This window comes from Arachis ipaensis, chromosome B5 (assembly GCF_059453495.1).
Source record: "Arachis ipaensis isolate K30076 ecotype BB chromosome B5, ASM5945349v1, whole genome shotgun sequence".
NCBI classification, from domain to species: domain Eukaryota; kingdom Viridiplantae; phylum Streptophyta; class Magnoliopsida; order Fabales; family Fabaceae; genus Arachis; species Arachis ipaensis.
The window spans coordinates 106,601,742-106,625,699 of NC_142440.1; the positions used below are offsets into that span (position 1 = coordinate 106,601,742).

General features: G+C 35.7%; 1 pseudogene; it reads left to right on the plus strand.

Annotated features, from left to right (window-relative positions):
- The first annotated feature begins 11,177 nt into the window (after nt 1–11,177).
- LOC107640789 (protein SRG1-like) lies at nt 11,178–22,578 on the plus strand (annotated as a pseudogene).
- The last annotated feature ends 1,380 nt before the right edge of the window (nt 22,579–23,958 follow it).

The following is a 23,958-nucleotide window of genomic DNA, read 5'->3' on the forward strand; positions in this document are numbered from 1 at the left end:
AAGCAATGTAAAGAGTATAGAAATTAAGAAAACTACCTACAATGGTGATGCCAAGGCATCTTAGGCTAGTTTCACTAGCCTTTTTCTTTTATTTTTAGTTGTTTTATGCATTTTCTTGAGCCTTAAGTAATCATTTTGGCCAAATAGTCATGCTTGTCTTAAATCATTCAAACATGAAGATTTTTATGCAAATTCCATGAGTTTTTAGTTATATTCCTTGAATGCTATGAATGGAAGAATTCTCATGAATTTTAGCAAGACTTTGATGCAACTGTTTGGATGATTTCAGGGAAGAAGAGGCTAGGCAAGGAAGCAACAAAATCAATAAAGGAAGCTTGAATATCACATGTGGAGTTTAAGTTCCAGTTTAAGCCTAAACTAGAGCTTAAACGCCAAAAATCATGAAGGATAAGAAATGCTGGAAATGAAGTTTAACCTCCAGTTTGACCTCAAACTGGAGGTTAAACGCCAGAATGGAAGGTCTCACCAAAGAAGCATTTCCACGTTTAACCTCCAGTTTGACCTCAAACTGGAGGTTAAACGCCAGAATAATAATGCCACTCAGGAAGGAGTTCCACGTTTAACCTCCAGTTTGACCTCAAACTGGAGGTTAAACGTGTTCGACACCTCCAGGGCTACCATTCTAAGCTTCCACGTTTAACCTCCAGTTTGACCTCAAACTGGAGGTTAAACGTGTTCGACCTCCAGGGCTGCCCTTCCTTTATCCACGTTTAAGCTTCAGTTTAACCTTAAACTGAAGCTTAAACGTGTTATATGGAACAGCTTGACCATGCCTTCTTCAAACATAAATAACTTGAGCTACAAAACTCCAAATGAGGTGATTCAAAATGCATTGGAAATAAGACATCTAGAGCTTTCCAAGCATATATGGCATGCATGGTGGATACTAAAAATTGAGGGAGAAAACAGCCCCGTAATGTGCATAGAAGAGCATAGTACCAACATGCAATCAGGCCAGCTGACCTCTTCACCTTCCATGGAGTATAACTCGAGTTGTAGAGATCCAATTGAGGTGCTTCCAGTTGCGTTAGAAAGCTGACATCCATAGCTTTCCAACGAGGTATAATAGTCTATATTTGGCATCAAATTGGCAAGGTTGACAAGAGAACAAAGTGACGACTCAAGAAAGGGGGTGCAACATTTGAGTGTAGTTTAATGGATCATTATCCTTTTTGGATCAATTATGTCACTCAGCCCTTCAAGCAAGCAAGGCCCATCAACAACACCAAATCAAGGCCACAAGAATCATCTAGAATAGTTTATTTTCATTTGATTGTAATTTGCTTTGAATTTCATTTTCATTTTGTAATTTAGGGAGCCTATTTAAAGGCCTTAGTTTTTGCATTTGAAGGGGGGGATTGAAGGGGAATCCAGCCCCTGATGGGGACTTTAGACTTTTACTTTCACTTTTAGCTAGTTTTCCTTTTCTTTGTAATTGAATTCAGAGCTATGATTCACTAAACCCCCTTTCATTGGGTTAGGGAGCTCTATTGTAATTCAATGAATCAATAATAGTTTATCTTCTTCTTCAATCTTTTCTCTTGAATTTTGTTAGAAAGCTTCTCGATCTAATTCCATTGAGTAGTTGTCTTGGGAAAGAAACTACTCATACTTGGAATCCTTCGGAGCCTTGGGAAAGGAATGGAGGATTCATGCTAGAGAAGCTTTCTCACAGTGGATTGGATTGGGGTTTGGATGGATATTGTGACATGTAATCCTACCAAATTGTGGTTCATGAAATTGTGTGGTATAATCAGTGATCAAGCATCATCTCTTCTTATGAACATTTAAACCAAGGGATTGGGAATTTGTTTATTTTTAGAGAGCATTGTTGAGCCAAGGAATTGGGATCCAATCATATAAGATTGCCAAGCAAAATTCAATGAACGCATTGGTTGAGGAAGAGATAAACATGTTTTGATTCGGAGATCTCAATATCTCCTATAACCCAATGAATTCCCCATTTCTGATTTCCACTTTCTCTTTACATTCTGCAACTCAATTCTTGCAATCACCCCCATTCCCTTTTAATTTCAGCAATTTACATTCTGCTCTTTAATTCATGCAATTTAAGATTCAGCCATTTAATTTTTTTGTCATTTACTTTTCCCGCCAATTTTACATTCCGCAATTCTCATCTCAAATCTTGATTCAGCTCAACTAGAACACACTTCTAATCCGAATTGCTCACTCAACCAATCCTTGTGGGATTCGACCTCACTCTATTGTGAGTTTTTACTTGACGACGATAACCGGTGCACTTGCCGGAAGGAATTTTGCCGATTGTGCAATTTCCTAAATCGTAGCATAACAAGTTTATGTGCATCAAGTTTATGGCGCCGTTGCCGGGGATTGGTTTTCGATTGACAATTCTCAAATTGGAAGTTAACTAGATTGAGCAATTTTTCTTTTCTTTTGTTAATAGTTTTTGTTTCAGTTTATTACTGCTAATTTCTGCAGATTTTAATTTGTTTTCTTTGCTTATTCACTTGTTAGCATACTAACCACTAGCTGTTTGTGATATTGCCTCACTATGGGATTTCCACTATCTTTGGATGAGTATTGTTTGAGACTAAGCACATTGCAAAAAAGAAAGGAGTATCCATCATCTTTTGGTCAATCAAAATCCATGAGAAACTCTCCACCACCACAGAATGATTCATGTTATTATGCTCATGGTGGGTGGGAGTATCAGGAACAGGAAACGGGGTACTTCCCAGAGCCACAAAATGGTCCATGTTTTGGTGAATTTGAACACTACTCAAGTTGTGGCTGGGAAGATCAAAACCAAAGAGATTTCACTTATTCACACCCCATTCATCAAGAGCCATCACCTCTGAATTATCCAACCTCACCTCCTAGTTTTACATATCCAAATTCTTCATCACTTGAGCAATTCTCAGCACAAAATTCCTTCTCAAATTCATACAATTCATTTCACTATCCACAAGACTCATTCCACTACACACAAGAGTCATACCACTACCAACACGCCAACCAAAGACTCTATCAACCCACACAAAACACATACTCCCAGCCACCATATCACAGCCAAGATAATCAACCTCATCAACCTAATCCGAACCAACAATTTCAAGATCAATTAAACAGGATAGAAGGAATGCTTGCAACCATGAGTCAAGACATAACCGATTTGAAAGGCTTTAAGGAAGAATTGATATCCAACTTACAAAATCAAGGTGCTGCCATTCAAAAGCTAGAAGCACAAATTGGATATCTATCAAAGCAAATCCCTACCCACAATTCTTCTAGTGAGACCATGGCAAACCCAAGGGAGGAATCAGAAGAACAAGAAAGGGAGAAAGTCAATCAAGGGAGATCACACTCCAATGACACAGAGAGTTGCAAAGAGGAAGGGTTCATTGAACCACAAATTCAGGAAGCTTTTGATGAACAGGATACTCCAACTGTCCAACAACAACCAAGTTCTGAGATCAAGGATGTGAAGGCAGTAGAAACAAGCACCAAAATGAGGATTGTGACCGAGAAACAAAGGACCATATCCATGAAGAAGAGAAGGTCGAAGAACAATCCAACTCCTGAGCCAACAAGCAAGTTCACTCAAGCCAATCACAAGGGAAAGCTTGCTGGAAAGAAGCATTCACAACAAGGGGCACTAACTAGCTCCTTTATCCACTTGAAGTCATTCCTCTTAACAAACTGGAGGAAGAGGAAGAAAGTCAAGAACAGCATGTCAAGCTAATGACGTTAAAGAAGCGCTTGTTGGGAGGCAACCCAACCAAAGGTAGTTTTTCTTTTCTAGTTATTTCAATAAAAGAGTTAAGTAGATTTATCTGTATTGCAAGGAGCTAAGTTTGGTTTTGCACACCAAAACAATTCAAGGGTGAATGTGAGATTCTAAGTTTGGTGTTCCACCAAAAACTTCATTAAAAGCACATTTCTACCTCAGCATGACTAGTCACTAGCTCCAACCAATCAGGGAAACTACTTAAACAATAGTTTAATTTCTAGTTCATAGTTTCTTTTTCTAGTTCATAGTTATTTTCTTAATAAAAGCACATGAGGTTTTCTGCATATGATCCAAATTGCTGCATATGGCAAGGAACTAAGTTTGGTGTTCACACACCAATCTAAGTTCAGAGGCCTACAAACATACATGCATGCTAACCAAAGTGCTTGGGGAACAAGCAACTTCTAATAGCTTTGCAGGAAGACAATCAATCTCATGGAAGGAATATACATCATCATCAAAGAGAACACCAAGGCTAGGAAGGATGCTGAACAACAAAGAAGATGCTAAAAGGTTGTATTGTCACTTAATTGCTTGTACTTTGAATTGCTGATATTGGAAGTTTGCATGCACCCCTGCTTTAAGTTTGAGTCATTGCAGTTTTTGTTTGTCTGTTTGTTTAATTTCCAAATAAGTGATAGTCTAAGTGTCTGGATAAACTTCACTTGCTTAAATGTATGCTTGCCATGCTTGTTCTGTTTCCATAAAATAAAAGAAATGTTTGAACAAAAGTAACTCAATTCCATTTGGTAAGAAATCAAATAAGATTAAGTGGTGGTATGCATGTTTGATTGAATAGTCAGCTCACTAAGAAATAAAGTTAGAATTGTCACTTTTAGTGGAAATTAGGATGCTGTCTATGGATCTTGATGAATAAATGTCTTTGGCCATGAAAAAGAAAGAAAAAGAAGAAGAAAAAGCCACTGAAAAAGGGCAACCAAAAAGCAAAAAAATTGAGAAAATAAGCTAGGCACCAATGGTTTGAACTTCTGAGACAAATGCCTGTGGTGTTTATGTATTAAGGATATGCTTGGATGAATAGGTTCTGAGGAGTGTTTCAACACTTGGTAACTTGGGTTAACTAACCCGGGATTATCAACCAAAAGTCCATTATCAAGAGCAACCTAAATACAAAACATTTAGTCACACAAAGAGGTGCTGGGCACCAATGTCTCAAGAAGAAATGTGAACTAAAATGCCTGTAGTGGATATGTGTAGTGCACTAATAAGAAAAAGAAAATGCCAAAGGCTTGAGCAACACATGACACTGAGCAACAAGGAGCAAATAAGCTCAAATAAAAAGAAAAACAAAGAAAAGAAACTTGCCAAGGATATGTGAATAACAAGAGGCCATAAGCAGTGTTTTAGTGGAAACATAAAAAGTGACTTTCTTACCTAAGAAACAATAAAGTGATGCTGCAACAACTTTCTGCATGAACACCCCATTAATCAATGTCAATTACTTACTGATATGGCTAATGAATTTACTTTCTGTTTCATTCTTTCTTCTCAATAATTCAGAACTTGCTTGGGGACAAGCAAGGATTAAGTTTGGTGTTGTGATGCCAAGGCATCTTAGGCTAGTTTCACTAGCCTTTTTCTTTTATTTTTAGTTGTTTTATGCATTTTCTTGAGCCTTAAGTAATCATTTTGGCCAAATAGTCATGCTTGTCTTAAATCATTCAAACATGAAGATTTTTATGCAAATTCCATGAGTTTTTAGTTATATTCCTTGAATGCTATGAATGGAAGAATTCTCATGAATTTTAGCAAGACTTTGATGCAACTGTTTGGATGATTTCAGGGAAGAAGAGGCTAGGCAAGGAAGCAACAAAATCAATAAAGGAAGCTTGAATATCACATGTGGAGTTTAAGTTCCAGTTTAAGCCTAAACTAGAGCTTAAACGCCAAAAATCATGAAGGATAAGAAATGCTGGAAATGAAGTTTAACCTCCAGTTTGACCTCAAACTGGAGGTTAAACGCCAGAATGGAAGGTCTCACCAAAGAAGCATTTCCACGTTTAACCTCCAGTTTGACCTCAAACTGGAGGTTAAACGCCAGAATAATAATGCCACTCAGGAAGGAGTTCCACGTTTAACCTCCAGTTTGACCTCAAACTGGAGGTTAAACGTGTTCGACACCTCCAGGGCTACCATTCTAAGCTTCCACGTTTAACCTCCAGTTTGACCTCAAACTGGAGGTTAAACGTGTTCGACCTCCAGGGCTGCCCTTCCTTTATCCACGTTTAAGCTTCAGTTTAACCTTAAACTGAAGCTTAAACGTGTTATATGGAACAGCTTGACCATGCCTTCTTCAAACATAAATAACTTGAGCTACAAAACTCCAAATGAGGTGATTCAAAATGCATTGGAAATAAGACATCTGGAGCTTTCCAAGCATATATGGCATGCATGGTGGATACTAAAAATTGAGGGAGAAAACAGCCCCGTAATGTGCATAGAAGAGCATAGTACCAACATGCAATCAGGCCAGCTGACCTCTTCACCTTCCATGGAGTATAACTCGAGTTGTAGAGATCCAATTGAGGTGCTTCCAGTTGCGTTAGAAAGCTGACATCCATAGCTTTCCAACGAGGTATAATAGTCTATATTTGGCATCAAATTGGCAAGGTTGACAAGAGAACAAAATGACGACTCAAGAAAGGGGGTGCAACATTTGAGTGTAGTTTAATGGATCATTATCCTTTTTGGATCAATTATGTCACTCAGCCCTTCAAGCAAGCAAGGCCCATCAACAACACCAAATCAAGGCCACAAGAATCATCTAGAATAGTTTATTTTCATTTGATTGTAATTTGCTTTGAATTTCATTTTCATTTTGTAATTTAGGGAGCCTATTTAAAGGCCTTAGTTTTTGCATTTGAAGGGGGGGATTGAAGGGGAATCCAGCCCCTGATGGGGACTTTAGACTTTTACTTTCACTTTTAGCTAGTTTTCCTTTTCTTTGTAATTGAATTCAGAGCTATGATTCACTAAACCCCTTTCATTGGGTTAGGGAGCTCTATTGTAATTCAATGAATCAATAATAGTTTATCTTCTTCTTCAATCTTTTCTCTTGAATTTTGTTAGAAAGCTTCTCGATCTAATTCCATTGAGTAGTTGTCTTGGGAAAGAAACTACTCATACTTGGAATCCTTCGGAGCCTTGGGAAAGGAATGGAGGATTCATGCTAGAGAAGCTTTCTCACAGTGGATTGGATTGGGGTTTGGATGGATATTGTGACATGTAATCCTACCAAATTGTGGTTCATGAAATTGTGTGGTATAATCAGTGATCAAGCATCATCTCTTCTTATGAACATTTAAACCAAGGGATTGGGAATTTGTTTATTTTTAGAGAGCATTGTTGAGCCAAGGAATTGGGATCCAATCATATAAGATTGCCAAGCAAAATTCAATGAACGCATTGGTTGAGGAAGAGATAAACATGTTTTGATTCGGAGATCTCAATATCTCCTATAACCCAATGAATTCCCCATTTCTGATTTCCACTTTCTCTTTACATTCTGCAACTCAATTCTTGCAATCACCCCCATTCCCTTTTAATTTCAGCAATTTACATTCTGCTCTTTAATTCATGCAATTTAAGATTCAGCCATTTAATTTTTTTGTCATTTACTTTTCCCGCCAATTTTACATTCCGCAATTCTCATCTCAAATCTTGATTCAGCTCAACTAGAACACACTTCTAATCCGAATTGCTCACTCAACCAATCCTTGTGGGATTCGACCTCACTCTATTGTGAGTTTTTACTTGACGACGATAACCGGTGCACTTGCCGGAAGGAATTTTGCCGATTGTGCAATTTCCTAAATCGTAGCATAACAAGTTTATGTGCATCAAATGGTAACTCAATTCATTCATTGATTATATCTACAAGAGAATGGAAAGAGGTTACCACGGTGGGGTGTCTCCCACGTAGCACTTTTAGTTTAAGTCCTTCAATTGGACAATTGGGAAGCTCCTTGTCAAGGTAGCTTGTTCTTGAATTCCTCTTGGAACTCCCACCAATGCTTGGTCCTCCATTGTGCTCCAAGATTTCCAATGAGTTGCACCAAGTCTTGATGGAGTCCTTCACAAGCTTGGAGCTCCCAAAGTTGATCCTCATATTGTGGTCTGGGATCCCATATCTTATTTTCACACCCGTCTTCTAATTGGTCATCACTGTTCCATTCAGGTGGTAGGCACATAGAATTCTCATTAGAGCACCAAATTCTCCTCCTAAACCTATACAATTTAGCACTCTTCCAACCATGGGACCTATGCCTTGAGGGTTCAACCTTAATGAGCCTAACATTATTTTTCCAACCACTGCACAATATTCTCCTACTCTTAACTCTACAAAGAGCTCTAAGTTGCCCATCCATTTTAAGCAAACCATATTCAAGTGAGAAAGTAAAGCTTAGGGATAGGGATTTTACCCACTTGAATGTTGTGTTGGATGGTAACTTAGGAAGGGGTGGTTCCAATGATCTTGCAAGTTCCACTCCCTTGTACTCTTCCTTGACTACCTCCACCTCTTGGCAAGCTTTTTCTATTTCAATTCCTTGCTCACCAACTTCTTCTATACACCACTCATTGCTTAAACCATGTGTCGGAGGTTGTGCACGGTCCTCCTTGTCATCAATTTCATAACACAATGAGGGAGGTTCATCAATTCTAAAAGAAACATTGGTTGGTGTGGAATCATCTTCAATGGTGGAGCTTTCTTGCTTAACTTCTTCCACCACTTGTTCAATTTTACCTAGGTCTTCAACCACTTCTTCTTCTTCAATAATCTCTTCCTCCTCCACTTGTTGCAAGATACATCCCATCTCTTTGTACTCATGTTGGGATTCTAAAATCTCTTTCATGCTCCACTCTTCGGTTGATTTCTCATATTCATCCATGGAGATGCTTTGTCTACGGTATGAATTCCATGAGTCCAAGTTGGCTTTAATTTTGGCAAGGTTAGCCTCGATAGCTTCGTTCATCCTTTAGGCTTCCTCTTACTTCTTTTGACGGATAATTGCTTGAAGCCAATCCATTGCTTCCTTGAAGCCGATCCATTGACTCTTGTTCCACTTGGCTAGCATAAGTAGGATCGTGTTGCTCTTGGACCAATGGATATGGATATTCTTCCATGGAAGGTTGTGGTAGAAAGGAAAATTCATCTTGTGGTTGAAAGTTCTCATACATGAGAGGTGGTTCATCTTGGTAATGGTATGGAGGTGGTGGTTCTTGAAAATATTGAGGTTGGAATTGTGGTGGTTCTCCATATGGTTCATATGGTTCACAAGATGGCTGGCATGGTGGATATGGATTGGGATCATATAGAGGTGTTTGGTAGTATGAGGCTTGTGAGTGTGATGGTTGAGGGCTATATTGTGGAGGGGGTTCATAGGTATATGATGGTGGATGTTGATAATTACAAGGGGGTCCACCATAGCCATTTGATTAGTATGCATCTTGGAATAGCTCTTGCTCATAGAATATTTCGGAAGGTTGTTGCCAAGAAGGGTGATAAAATCCTTAAGGCTCCTCCCATCTTTGGTTGTTCCATCCTTGATGCATGTTGTTATTGTAATTTTCATTTCCTACAACATAGTTGTAACCACACTCATAGCCAAAATGGTGAGAATTAAGAGTGAAAAGAGAAAACAAAGATAAAAACTAATAAGAAATAAAGAAAGCAAACTCCTAGATACTAGCAAAACCAAGAAATAACCAAAAAGCAAGATATTCACAATATGAACATATTCACAATAGCCAATAATATAACACCATTGCAATTCTCCGGCAATGGTGCCAAAAATTTGATAGGTGAGGATTTATACCAGTTTGGAATTTAACCAAATAATTTCATTGTGAGCATAGCCCAAACCGATACTCGATCCTCACAATCAAATTTGAATAATTGGTTGTCACATATACAAACCCCAATGAAAATTAACCGAAGTATTCAAACCTCGGATCATCTTACAAGAAATTGCAATAAAGTGATCAATTATTGGCTATGAAAGAACAAAGGGGGTTTGATTTGTAGTTGGCAAGAAAAGTAAATAACAAGAAAGTAATTGACAAGAACTAATAAAGAAAGGGAAAGAACTCTTGGCTAGGCATAGGAATTGAGATTACCCATCTTTGTCTACAAACCATGTATTGACAATTATGAGGGACCAACCCATTTAGTCTACTTCTATGCTTGAAGTACGTACAATGTCTACCTCAATGCTTGAAGTACGTCAAATAGGCTTGATCAACATCAATCCATAAGTCCTAACCTAGCTACTAATTGACTTAGTAGTAGGCTAGTGTCAATGGTTATCAAATTGACCACTAAGGGTTCTCAAATCACCAATTCAATGAGAACCAATGACTCAAGGTTACTCAATTCCCTTAGCGTAGGCCAAGAGTAAAGAAAACTACTCTAAAACTAGTGAAAACATGTTAACAAACACCTAGAGTTCAATAAAAGTAAATATCACAAAATGCAAGAATTAATAAAAGCTATAACTAACAAATGCAAGAAATCAACAATAACAAGTGAAGTAAACATCAAAAGACATAGAAATATAAAATTGCATGAGAAAAAATTGAGATCCAACAATTGTTCATAAACATAAAAGAGAGCAAAACAAGAAATTAATAAGAGAAACTAAGAAGATTAAGACAATAGAACACTAAAATATAAAGAGAATTGAAATCAAAACAAGAATTAAAACTTGGATCTAAGAAGAATTAACCTAAACTACCCAAAAATCTAGAGAGAGGAGAGAGCCTCTCTCTCTAGAATTCCACCTTAAAATATGCTGAAAACTATACTATGACTCCCTGCTATTCCCTTGCAATCCTTGGGTTCAAAAGCATCAGAAACGAGTTGGATTTGGGCCTCTTTGAGCTCAGAAATCGCCCTCAGCGTATTGCCCTTAAGTGAGTCACGTGACCAACATCACGCGTGCGCGTGGATGACACGTGCGCATGGGTGACGCGTGCGCGTCGCTGGCAAATCTCCTTCTCACGCGTACGCAAGGGTGATGCGTGCGCTTGGCCTTGAGTTCAGCAAATCCTCATTTCTTCATGAATTCTCCATTTTTGCATGCTCTTTCTTCATTCCTTCTACCCAATCTTTGCCTTCTAATCTTGAAATCACTTAACAAACATACCATGGCATCGAATGGAATTAAAGTGAATTAAAATTATCAATTTTAAGGCCTAAAAAGCATGTTTTTACCCTTAAGGACATATTAGGAGAAATTCACAAAACCATGCTATTTCATTGAATAAATGTGAGAAAAGTTGATAAAATCTCCTAAATTCAACACAAGATAAACTACAAAATTGGGGTTTATCAATAGGCGTGCAAGAGTTCTTCAACCTTCCTATGAAAGAGAAAAGGAAACTATGGCAGAAACGTGGCGTTTTGGAGGGGTTTGGTCAACTCTTTGTTGTATCCGAGGAACAAAAGTTGGATTGGACAGATTTATTCTACATTAATACTTTTCTGTTATCTATAAGGAGTCCCTACTTATTTTCTAATTTTCCGAAATCATTTAGGTTTGTCTCCCACTCTGATTAGATGTGTTTCATAAGTATTTTATTTTTATAGAGAGCTACTATATGTTAGGATTTGGTTGAATTAGTCCCACATTGCTTAGGATAGCAAATGGAGTGGGTGGCCTAGGCTATAAATATGAGGCTAAGTTCTCCATATTTTTTGCACTAGTCGGAAACACTTAAAGCTTGTATCTGACTTTTCTTTTCCTCTATACTCTTAGATTAGAGAGTGTTGTGAGGTGTAGTTAAATATTTGCTTTGAGAGTGTGGGTGTACTGGGGTGCCGGTGTTAGAAAGAAAGAAGTCTATGTGTTGTAACAAGTTTCACATAGTGATATTCTCTGGTTGTCATTTGACAACGGCCGTGGTTTTTTTTCTCCAGTAAATGGGATTTTCCACGTTAAATTCTTGTGTTGTGATTGTGTCTATTTTATTTCTCTGTGAAAGGTATTTTCTCAAGGGGGAATGGTGTATTATTCCCAACACTATACATTTAAATATTTTTGGCAACTAAATTCAATCAAATTGGTCTAAATTTAACAAAAATTACTTTCATTATACGTAGCATGTACACATGCGCTTCACTAACGCAAATAAAATCCGCTTCACTTTGCATTTGTTCTTCGTGTGCCTCTTCCTCCTTCTTCTATTCGTGATGTTGTTGGTACGTTTTATTTTTGTTTCTTCTTCTCTTCTTTTATATTATTGTGGTCATTTATTCTTTTTTCTGTTTCATATTTTTTTCTTTTTTTTTTTGTTTTTTTCCTATCAAGAAAGTAAATTAAGAAGAATTTTGAGAAAATGAAACAAGAAGGAGAAGGTGAAGAAAAAAAGGTGTAAAAAGAAGAAGACGAAGCGGAAGATGATGAGGAGGAGGAAGAAGAGTTTTGAATTGTGAAGGATAACGATACCAAATGCACCGAAATTAGATAGTGATTGCGATACATTTAACTCATAAATGCACCGAAATTACAGGAGTTTTTGAGTTTATAGAATGCACAATTTTTGGTTCATTTGTTATTACACAATGGTGTTGTTATAATAATATTTCGGTTCATTTGCAAACTAGGAGTGTTGTCGATAAACAATTTGTCCCAAAGGTTAGGATTGTAACACCCTAACTATCAAAATGTCATGCTTCCGGCTACGCCACTCTGATAGCTCGGGTATTACGATGACTCTTAAAATATGAGCATGTTTAAAACTTAAACCGTATTTTTCAAAAGACTGTTTAAAACAAAACATAAATCCATACTTACAACCATATACATACATATACATAGTATTAACTTACAAGCTTTATATAAAACAAATCCTATCCCTCTTACAAATTATGAAAAGTTAAAAGCGAGGGAAACATAAATACTAAAGCAATACAAAAATATCGTCTAATTAGAAAAGAAATAAACTCTTCTGAACTTCGTTGCCCATAACCTGAAAGAGAAAAGACCTGTAGGGAAGTGAGAACACCATCCTCGCTGGTTCTCACTATAAGGTTAGAGAATTGCTATAATAAGATACGTAAAATAAAATCGTTTTAAGGTACAGTGATCGTTGTTCGTCTTATGTGTCTTTTCAAAATCTGAAATCCTTTTTAAAAGAGGAATCTATTTATTCTTCAAAATCCAAAACCGTTCGTATCAAATATTAAAAGTTTTCCTAGACAGTATGATGGCCAAACTGTTCCATGTATAAGTTCATTAAGTCTATACTGAACCAATTTGATTTTTCATACTTTACTAAACCAAAAACACAAAACAATCACGGCCTCCGACCCATCACATAATCAAACACAGTCTCAGGCCCAAACAACTCAATTAACATCCAATTCACTACAATCAAACCAGTTTCAGTTACAAACACAAGTAGAGAGGTTCAAACACAAATAAAGTAATTACATCAAGTATAGCAATTAGTAATTAAACATAATTATTCATAGAGGCAAACTAATTACAATATGCACATTCAAACAATGTCACATAGATGCATATAATGAATGTCTATCCTATTGGCTCGTGATATCACTTGTCAGTCCATAAATTCCAACCCGACACATCCTTTCGGATGTAGCTTTTTTGCCATGCCAGGGATATAGTGCCCTACACACTATTGACCTACAGATATAGTGCCAGGCATACGCACATGCGTAACCCAAGTTTATAGTGCCTGACACACTCTTGCAGCAGAAAAGGTTATCCATCATAATTCAACCCAGGGATATAGTACCCTGCACACTATCTTTCCAAGGATATAGTGCCTGGCACACTTTTCACAATCAATCAGGCTCGAAATCCTATTTTAAAAAAATGATTCTTACCCACGGATATCTTGACGGGCACATTTTCAATACTCAACAAGTCCATCGTCCCTTTCCAAGTTTCAAAACTCATCATCAATTTCCAAATCCTCAAATCAATTTCCTTTAAAACCAAAAATCCATTTCTTTGGTAACATTTTTCGAAACTCCAAACAACTTCAAGATCCTATCAATTATAAATCTCTTCCAAAAGTCATCAAAATCATTCCTTCTAAATCAGGATTTGGTAATAAAATTCCTCAATATAGTCTCAAGACTTTAGGGGAGAATAATCTAACTCATTCTCTTAAATTCATTGAAAACCTCAAAAACCTTAACTTCTTGATTTGAATAAGGAAAATAGAATTTAAACCAAAACCAAGTCATGTATCCAAATAGTTCGAACCAATTTCAAAACTAACTAACTTAAACCAAAACCAAATCATTTAACTGAAAACCAATTTCAATTTCATTCTTAGATCTGAAGCGTTTTCAAAGGCTCGGAAATTGTTTTAGTTTTGCTAAATCAAAATTTCAAAGAATACTTCAAACTTTTCCTAAAAATTTGTAAAGTGAAATTAGTCAATCGAAATTCGAGTTTCTTTTAAATCCACCGAAACTCCTCCGAATCTGTTTAATTAAATCAAGTTCCAAAACATAAGAATTTTCATCTTTAAATCGACATTAAAATATAATTCTTTTTCTTAAAAAAATTACATTCAAAATAAAATTATTTTCTTAATAAAAAAAGTTCAAACATAATTCATTCATCAATAATTTAATTCGAAGCATAATTCATTATTTTTAAAATAATGTTTCAAACAAAGCCTCGTATTTTATAGAAATTTTAGCAACATCTCTCCTAAAACTTGGACCTTGCCACCCTTTTTCGAGTCCCAACCAAATAAACCAATTCTCAACCCTTTCCAACGGGTTCAAGACCAAATCAGTTTTTCAATAAAAAAAAATCTAGACTTTCAATATTAAAATCATTTCAAATTAAACCAATCAGAAATCTCCAGTTAACAACATCAAATAATATTCTAAATCAAACAGACAACCATATTCATCCAAGACAGATTAGACAATCCATAAGACTTACATAATCACCAGAAAAGTATTTCGCTCATCATATCAATTATAACAATTCTAATTTAAAATAAATTGATTTTTGTAAAAAGCCCCTATCTTGACAAGTCGAAATCATAAACCTAACGCGTCAACGGAATCTTTTCTCTCAATCCGAAATCAACGGTAGCTTCAAATCGCAGCCCTGCACACTTTTGCAACAGCATAAACATCTTTAAATCACAATATGCAACCTCAGTTACTAACTCCTAAAACATTAATATCGGAGAGGCTTTAATACACGTCACAGAATACTATCGCGGGGTTTTCGAAACAGAAATACTTACTGTAATAAGAAAATGAAATAGCGGCGGTCGCTGAACCGGTTTTGCGGCAGCCCCGGCAGCCATCCTAAGGGATAACGATGACTAGAACTCTGGCGATGGCAACTGTAACAAACATGTAGTGACGATAAAGCTTCCGAAAACTCAAAAGGAACAAAAACCAAACTCAAAACCCTTACCGGCAGTGGATCTCAGTGGCGGTAGTAGCGTTTCTTTGCGGCAGAGGCGCGGTGGCCATAGCAGCAGCAGCAGCGGAGTTCCAACAGCGGCGAAACCTCCTTGTGACCCTTTCTCTTTTCATGCGCGTTCTGTCTGTCACTTGGCGACGGCGACAGATCTGACGGCGCGAAATGGAGGCATTAACGGTGGCGATGGTGGCTGGGCTTGACAGCGACGACCCTTTCCGCGGCGGCTCTGGGCAAAACGGCGCGTCTTCCCTCTGTTCGTGAACCTCTATGGATGGCGACGATGAAGACCTCGACGGTGACAACGGTGACGACGGCGATGCGGGTTCTACGGGACAGCGATGCCTCCTCCTCGCGCGGCTCTCTCTCTCCCTCGGTTCTGGCCTTCCTCGCGATGGCGGCGCGAGCTGGACTATGGCAGCGACCTCTCCCTCTCGGTGTTGCTCTCTCTGTCTCTCTACGCAAACTTCCTCTCTCTCTCCTCTGTTCTGACTTCTTAGTGGCGACACGACGACGGCGACGGTGGCAGTGACACCCACTGACCCCACCTCCCTTCCTTCCTCTTCTCTTCCTTCTCCGGTTCTCCCCCTCTTCTCTTTTTCCTTTTTTTTTGTTCTGCTGTTGGGTAAGGGGTAAGGGCGGGTACGGTTTTGGTGAGTGTGTGTGAGGGAGTGTGTTGTGTCAAAATTAGGGTTAGGGTGTGTATTGAATTGCTGACTTTGGGTTTAATTTGAGTAAGGTAATTTTAATGAAATTAGAATATAGAGTATTAATTTGAAAAACTAATTTAATCTCTAACATTGCTTTAAAATATTATTTGTGGTATAAAAATACTAATTGATTCTCAATCAAATACTTTAACTGAAAATATAAGAACAATATAATTAATTTCTTTTATTCCTAAAACCTAAAGTATTGAATTATGAAAATATAAAGTATTTAAACTAAATCATATGAAATTCTTATTATTTGACAACTACTAACTTTATAATTTAAATATAGAAAATAACTCAATAATTGTAAAATTATATATAATTCTAATTTAAATAGTCAAACCTCATTATTTCTGAATTTCAAAAACTTTAAATTGTAAATAGGAAAATAATCCATAATTATAGAGTTTGGATAAAAACCTTAACTAATTTTAAATCCAATTACTACAGGATTTCTTCTTGTTTATGGGATTTTTTTGTGGAAGTTTTAGAAAACCTCCATAACATATTTTATTTATGGAAAAATATGAAACCCCCCATTGATTAATACTAGTTTAAATTTCTGAGCCCATTTGTCCAAACAAATAGAGTCCCTAATCTACTCAAATCAAACCCAAACCAATTTCAATCCAAACAAAACTTGTCCAAAAAATTAAAAGAGGAAGAAGAGTGAGATCTAATGAAACCCTAGATCTACTTGCCGCATCTCTTTGCCATTGTCACCATCAAGTTCGCCGTAGTGTTTGAGATCAGAGGGAGAGTAAGCTCGTCGCTGCTGCCATTCATCGTCGTTGCTGCCATTCATGTCCTCGTCGTTGTCGCCATCAAGCTTCTACGTCAATGTGTTGTCTCCTTCATTTACGTGAAATAACTTCATTAATGCATAATTTCCAATTCTTTCAACTGTTCAACTACATTAACACTTAATTTCTGCATTTTCAACTGCAGCGCATGAATCTCACCGCAGTCAAAGACGCCAACGAAGTCATGGAGAGGTACGTCGAGGACTCGCTTGCGATCCTTCCTCCTCTTAGGGATTGCTACCGCACGTGCTGCGGTGGCGCGCCGTCACATGAGAAGCTTAGCCTCGTGGACATTGGAACAGGTGCTGGTTTTTCCAGAGTTATTTTTGCCATAGCTTGTCCAGGTGAATTTTTCGCTGCTTTTTTTCCATGTGTAATTAAATTCAGTTCCTTTTTTCTCTTAGATCTAAAGCTTGAGTCTAATGTGGCTTTCGTTGGTAGGTTGCATCTGTGGATGCTCGGGGTCTGTCAGCCTGTTCCCTATCCACAATGGCACCATCTTCTCCTTCTTTTTCTCTTGCTTCTTCTTTGCTGCATGTCTTTTGTGCTTTTTTGCCGCCTCTTAACACCGTCTCTATTGGTATGCGCCAATACTTTCCTCCTATTTGCTTTGTGCTAGTTTGTTGCTTTGATTATTTTTTATTCTTGATCTTTATTTGGTTAAATTTTTTGTTCCATTAAGATCTGTTATTGAGTTCTAAGTTTATTGATCTTTGTTTGGGTTGTTTTGATTGCGAATCCACTTGATTTAAAAACTCCGAAATTTTCTTGATTGTTGTTTATCTTGGAAGATTTATTATACAGAGGTGCTCCCCATTGAAAACTATTGTTAGTATCTTTGATAGAAATCTAGGGATTTCTGGTTAAATTATTTGGTGTGATTTATTTGGTTTGGGGTTTGTGCTGTGAAAATTAGGAATTGAGATAGATTAATGGTAACCGATTAATGTTGGTGCATCTGTATTTTAATTTTGGATTTCCTGAAATTGTATGATAAAATCATTGTCCCTTATTTATCATTTATTCTGAATTCATCGTGCTCGATTTTCATCTTTCATTGGAACATTTGAGGTTTCTTTTATTGAAATGTTCCAATGAGTCCAAACATGAAATGCTAGAAGCATCAATGCCATTGCAATGAGTCCAAACATGAATGCTAAGCCACGAAATAGGTACGGAGTTGGAGATGAAACGTTTCTCTAAAGACCTCAATTATACGAATTTATTCCATTAAAGAGCATATAATTTTAGTGCTCCGTTGCTTTTCTTTGAGGATGGGTTTTAGTTACTTATAGTCATGTTATTGGGATATGGTATAGAAGTAAAAGGGATTTATTTATTTATATATGAATTATTGAATTATAAGGTGACTCACATTCACATTAATGGACTCACTCACGTTGAAATTGTGATGAATAGAATTTTTGTTGTTGTTATTCGTTTCTTTAGATAGCATAGGCTAATGCTTGAACTCATTCATGAATTTTTCTTGTTGTTATTCTGTTATTCTGTTCTAGGTTTCCCAATCTATGTTTGGGTTTCTTGGATTGCCTGTCGACTTGAATTTAATAGTTTGAATTTTTATAGTTATTTGATTATGATATTTATATCTCTATTTTTTCATTTTTTATAGGTTTTTATGATTGTTGTTACTGATGGGAGCAGAGTTTCGGGACTTGGTGATCTTGGGAGTTCATGGAATAGGCATCTTCATTAGGATGCTTGATCTGTATGTTGTTTTTTTCTTCTTTTTTTTTACTACTTGGTCTTTGCATATATTATTGGCTGCATTAAGCTCTGTTATTCAGTTCTGGGTTGCTTGTCCATTTGAGTTTAATAGTTTGGAGTTTTATAGTTAATTGATTATGATATTTAGAGCTCTTTTTTACGTTCTTTTCTAGGTTTTTATGATTTTTATTATTGATGGAAAGAAAGTTTCACGCCAAGACATTGAGCTTGTAAGGAAACCCTACTAGCTTGTTAGGAAGCTAATTTAAAATATATATATATATATATATAAAATCTTAAAACAAAATTTGTTTACAGATATAGAATTTGATAGAAAGGTGCCTACAATTATATATGAACAAAGATGAAGTTGTGAAAATATTTTTTACAACTCTAGGTATCCATCTTGAAATTCTCTATCATGCAATTTATGAGTTTCATCCTTTTAGTAATATAAATAGTTGATTGTATGAATTATTCAATTTTTATTTGAACAGAATGGTTATTTGTTACCTAAATTATTGATGTAATTTGTTTGATTTCTCCACCTTGTATTTAGTATGGCAGAAGCTGGAAGAAGAGAATGATGATTTGTTCAATCATTTCCACCCTGTAAACACATTTTCACTCTCATTTTCTGGTACTTTTTTTTAAGTCTACTTTTTGCTATGATTGATGTCATAACCTGTATTGTTCAATTTTCTTTGAAGCGGTATCTTCCTTATTAGCAATAGTTGTGATGAATAATTTTTCTTATTAGATTTTGATCAACACAATGTAGCAAATACTATCTAAATTATTTCTAATATGCTGTTAGCTCTACCGTGTACTTTCAGAAGGTGGTTTAAGAAAATGGTTGGATCTGCTTTTCTAGTACTTGCTACAGATTCCTATTATTAGGGGTAAAAAAGTATGAATTTTCTGTAGACATTAGATATTTATTCGGGGATACAAGTGAGCATTGCAGGTTTTCCTTGCCATCTATTCATTCTTGTTTAATCTTTAGTTTTACCACACTTCTGCTTTTAAAATTTCTTGTCTATAAACCTACTTAAATACTAATAAATTTTATATTTTTGAAATTCTAACACATTTAAAGACACCCGAACAAGAGGTGCTCTTGTATTTATTCTTTCTAGATGCTAGATCTTGCCAACAATAATTTGTAGGTAAGATCAAAGAATTAGAATGTGCTTCTTTCTATTATCTTTATATTGATGAAAGAAAGTAAGTTTTCTAAAAAAAAATACTAGTCATGGCATGTAATTCTAGCAATTAAAGCCATCTAGCAGATTTCCTTATGAAATCAATTTGTTTGAAACAAGTCACAATAATTTGTTTTACTTTTTTATGCTGAAGAGTTATTATAGGAGAAGGGATCCTTAGGATGGCGTAGAACAACTCATGTGAAGGGTTTCTCAGAAGAATGAGGATTCTATCTTTTATAGAAGCATGCTTTTTTTACTATATTTGTATTTTGTATAGGTTTTACTTGAAGTTAATGCTTATTTTCTGCTCATTGGTATTATTTATTTCTTACATGAGCAGATGGTTCCCTTTCCTGACAAATAGAGCTTACTGTGAAGCCTGTGCAATCTTAAGGCCGCATTTCTTGTTGCTGTGGTGGGTTACTATCTGTTATCATTTTATATATTGTCAGATCATATAAAAATATGTAAATTTGATTGATCTAAGTGTTTATTTCATACCAATTTAATTTATGTAATTTGTTTAAATTTTTGTTAATTCTATACTAATTACTAATTTCTTTAAAGTTAAATAATTTTTAGTTTGATTGATGTAATTTTTTCAATCAATAATAGTAGTTTATAGCCTTCAAATAGGTTTAGTTTCAATTTTAAATTGTTTGCAACCGTTCAGTTTGAAGCAAATTTTTTTTTGAAAATTCAGTTTTTGTGGGGGTTTTAAACCGCCACAAAAATTTTAAAAAAACTGCCAAAATAATCAACTCAAAACCCCCACATAGTAGACAAAGAACCGCCACTAAATTATATTCTGGGGGTTCTACAAAACCGCCACAAATAAACTCGTGGCATCTCAAATTTTAGAGGGGGTTTCAAACCCCCACAAATCAGAAAAAACGGCCACAAATTAGCTTGAATCTTGTAGTGAATTAATCAAAGCTGCCTTTGATTATCTTCAATAGAATAATTTCTAAAATTAAAATTGTAAATAAATAAATTTATAATTTAAAATTAGTTCATAATAAGACTTTTTAAAAGTTCTAGGTCTTATAGGGATGACTTTCAACACAAATTGAATGAAATCTAATGTAATTGAATAAAATGATAATGAATAATTTTATTTTTCTTTGCTAAAAAATTTGGTCAATACTTATTAGCAACATAAAATGAACCCAATTAACACACAAATAAATCGAAATTAGTTCAAATTTGGACAAGCAGTAAAAAAGACTCAATCATTAACAAAAACACATCGAATTCGTTTCTAGATCCAAATGAACCTCAATTAAACTAAGAAATGAATTGAAATTACTTAAAGAATAAAAAATTTGGTCAATACTTATCAACAGCATAAGGTGAACCTCAATTAATATATAAATGAACCGAAATTAGTTCAGATTTGAACAAGTAGTCAAAAAGACTCAATCATCAACAAAAAATACATCCAATTCATTTCTGGATCCAAATGAACCTCAATTAAACTAAGAAATTAACCGAAATTATTTAATGATGGCATCAAAGAAAATCAGAACCAATAAAGATGTTAATAAAATATTGGTGTTGTTGGTGATGATGATAACGAAAGAGAAAGATAACGAAGAAGAAGAAGCAACAGCAATGAAGCATGCGCACGTGAATTTAAAATACTTGGTTGAACTTGGTTAGAGTTATGACTTGAAAGTAGAGCTCTATTCTTATAGATACTTGGTTGGACTTGGTTAGGGTTATGACTTGGATGTAGAACTTTTTTTTTATAGAAAATACAAAAATGTTGAGACAGAAGTTGGATAAAAAAGTTGTGTTTTTTCCTATTTCCAATTTTTAGATAGGCAAAAATTCAACAAATCTTGTCTTATGATAAGAAAATTTTACTTATTTATATATAACTGACTGATTATGTAGATAACTCATGAAAACCTTTTTCTTTCGAGAGATAATCTAGGGAGCTATTGTGGAGAACTGAAAAAATTATCTGTCATAATTATTGAGCTTATGACTAAAACTCTGAAGATAGAATCAAGTGAAACGCTATCATTATTCGAAAATGAAGGTTAATGAATGAGGATGAATTACTATCCTCCTTGTCCTCAAACAGAAGATGTCATTGGCCTAAATACTCATTCTGATGCCGAAGCCATTACCATCCTTCTCCAAGTCACAGAAGTGGAAGGCCTCTAAATAAGAAAAGATGGAACATGGATTATTCCTATCAAACCCCTTCACAATACTTTTATCATAAATGTCGGAGACCTTTTACAGGTATGTGATAGAAAAAAAGTAAATACTATTTTTGGTTTTTGATCATTTGTGCAAAAGATAAACTGTCACTCCATGATTCCAAAATTTTTTATCAGTCTCCAACTTTTCTACTAACTTATTTAAGTGGTTCTTGACACATTAGCAGGTTATTATTTACAGGAGTTCGTTTAGACTTGTAAATTGAATAGTTGAAAACTAATTAAAAATTTTTGAATTATAAAATAATATTTCATTTCTCGAACAAATGGTCAATAAATAAAAAAAATATTTACTCTAAAAAAACTCTCGCTATCTCTCTCTCACACGGTATATTATGTGTGTGGTGTAAATATTTCAACAATCTTTTGCATCTCTCATATGAACGATTTGGCAGATATAGAATAATGGAATTTATCGCCGGAGCATTGAACATCTAGCAACAGTTAATTCAGAAAACAAGAGGATTTCCATTGCAACATTTCACAGGCCTGAAATGAATAAAATTATAAGGCCAACACCAAGCCTTGTCACTATACTGAAAGTCCTGCAATGTTTAAAAGCATTGGATTAGCTGATTATTATTACAAAGGATTCTTTTCGCGCAAGCTACAAGGCAAATCTTACATCGATGTCATCATGAGAATCTAATTGATACTAGTCAATCATAAACTACCCAATTAACATTGTGCAAGTACTGATTACTTCCCTCTAATCTTTTGAATTATTATGTAGTAATAGTGATTATTTGGCTGTGTTCATTTAACATGGACTTTTGCAATCCATGTATTGCCAAGAATAGCTCAAAATAAGTGGATTATTTGATGACTAGAAAAATAGTAGTTTGTAGTAATTAATTTGAGGCTACTTAAAAAATAAGTAGTCACTTCAACTTTATAAAATGTAACAATAAAGAAATTTGGCCAATGATATTTTTGGAATTACCTTCAATATACATTGGTGCGCGTGTACGCAAACCTTACATTGTTCGTACAACAGCAGTACCAGCAAGTGCACTGGGTCGTCCAAATAATACCTGAGCAAGTTAGGGTCGATCCCATGAGAATTGTAGCTTGAAACAAGCAATGCTTGTCTTGCAGGTCTTAGTTAGGCGGAATCAGAAGGAGTTGGATTATCAGTGATATAAACATAACATTTCTCAGAAGTTGTGAAAGGAATACTGAATTGTAATAAAGTTAAAGTAATAAAAGGAATTGAGTTGAGAATCGGAGTTGCTTTGTCTTTCTGAATGAACTCTGGTATTACTGTCTTCTTTGCTTGTGAATGATCTTCTTCTATGGCAAGATATATGTGATTGACACTGGTTTGAGCAGCTGCCAATACTCCTTCGGATCTGAACCCCAGGTTTAGTGCGGATCCATCTCTACTTGAGGGTGAAGCGCGTACAGTCCATTCTCCTTTATGATCCTACTGAAAATGCTACAGACAAGGTCGGGTCTTCTGGATCAGAGAATGCTGCATCTATGGATTCTAGCCTCTACCACAGAGATCCTAATCTCCCCAGAAATCAGCTGAACTGATGTCTCGAGAAGTCCCCAATGAATTCGTGGATTAGCCTTCTAAGAGATGTATAAACATAGCTGTTGGCTCGTGCTTTCCTTCCAAGTATTCACACGAACCCAAGGAGACGCAGGTGTTTGTCAGGCACGTTCGTCTTAATGTGATGAACAGAGCTGATTTGTCAGATCATCCTATTCACCATGATGAAGATTGAATATACATCTTAGAGATAGATCAAACACAGATCGAAGAAGAAATAGTAATACTTTTATCAATTCATAGGACTCAGCAGGGCTCCTCCTCTCAACCTAAGAGGTTTAGAAACTCATACTGAAGTAAAAAACAATGATGAAACGTGTATGATATGCGAATATGGTGATTAAAGGTCTGAATTACAAAAATAAAATCCCTTAAATACTAAACAGATGACTAGTAAGGGTAAAATAGTCTATTTAATGTTAAAATCCACTTCTGAGGCTCACTTGGTGAGTGTTTGGGCTGAGCTTTGAT